This window comes from Mandrillus leucophaeus, unplaced genomic scaffold (genome assembly GCF_000951045.1).
Source record: "Mandrillus leucophaeus isolate KB7577 unplaced genomic scaffold, Mleu.le_1.0 Scaffold477, whole genome shotgun sequence".
NCBI classification, from domain to species: domain Eukaryota; kingdom Metazoa; phylum Chordata; class Mammalia; order Primates; family Cercopithecidae; genus Mandrillus; species Mandrillus leucophaeus.
In genome coordinates this window covers 1,681,092-1,682,256 of record NW_012105109.1, presented here as the reverse complement: position 1 = coordinate 1,682,256, position 1,165 = coordinate 1,681,092, and positions in this window count along the sequence as shown.

The window sequence follows — 1,165 nt, the reverse complement described above, 5'->3', positions numbered from 1 at the left end:
TATCACTTTGCTTGGACTTTCTTCAAAACACCTGTTGTTGGCTTAAATAGTCTTGTATGAATCTGTTTACATGTTTTTAAACTGCTTTACCACTCTATGAACCCAGGACAGTAGAGATACTGTTTCCTTACCAATGCCCCTCTGTCCAGCACCTAGAAGAGCTCCTAGACCTTTTAAGAACTCAAAATTGCCGGGCGCGGTGGCTCAAGCCTGTAATCCCAGCACTTTGGGAGGCCGAGATGGGTGGATCACGAGGTCAGGAGATCGAGACCATCCTGGCTAACAAGGTGAAACCCCATCTCTACTAAAAAATACAAAAAACTAGCCGGGCGAGGTGGCGGGCGCCTGTAGTCCCAGCTACTCGGGAGGCTGAGGCAGGAGAATGGCGTGAACCCGGGAGGCGGAGCTTGCAGTGAGCTGAGATCCGGCCACTGCACTCCAGCCTGGGTGACAGAGCGAGTTTCTGTCTCAAAAAAAAAAAAAAAAAAAAAAAGAACTCAAAATTATTTGTGAAATAAGTGAAACAACAGAAATAGTAGATGATTAGTACACTGTTAATAAAAACTAAAGCTCCATTAGAATAGTTAGATCAGTTTATTTATAGTCTATGCAGTTTGTTCAGTTTTCTATAAATTCTTTGGCCTGTCTTTCTCCTTAAACTTTAAATTTCTCTAGACAATGCTCAGATATGTGTTATTTCATACCGACTAAGAATAATTTAGTCAAATGGAGGTTAAAAACTATGTCGTGTTGATCTTTACAAAAAACATGACATGAATCAACAAATTTGACAGACTGCTAGCTAGCAAGACTAATAAAGAAGACAGAAGAATCAAATAGACACAATAAAAAATGATAAAGGGGATATCACAACCGATCCCACAGAAATACAAACTACCATCAGAGAATACTATAAATACCTCTATGTAAATAAACTAGAAAATCTAGAAGAAATGGATAAATTCCTGGAAACATACACCCTCCCAAGACTAAACCAGCAAGAAGTTGAATCCCTGAATAGACCAATAATAGGCTCTGAAATTAAGGCAATAATTAATAGCCAACCAACCAAAAAAAATCCAGGACCAGATGGGGTTCACAGCCAAATTCTACCAGAGGTACAAGGAGGAGCTGGTACCATTCCTTCTGAAACTATTCCAATCAA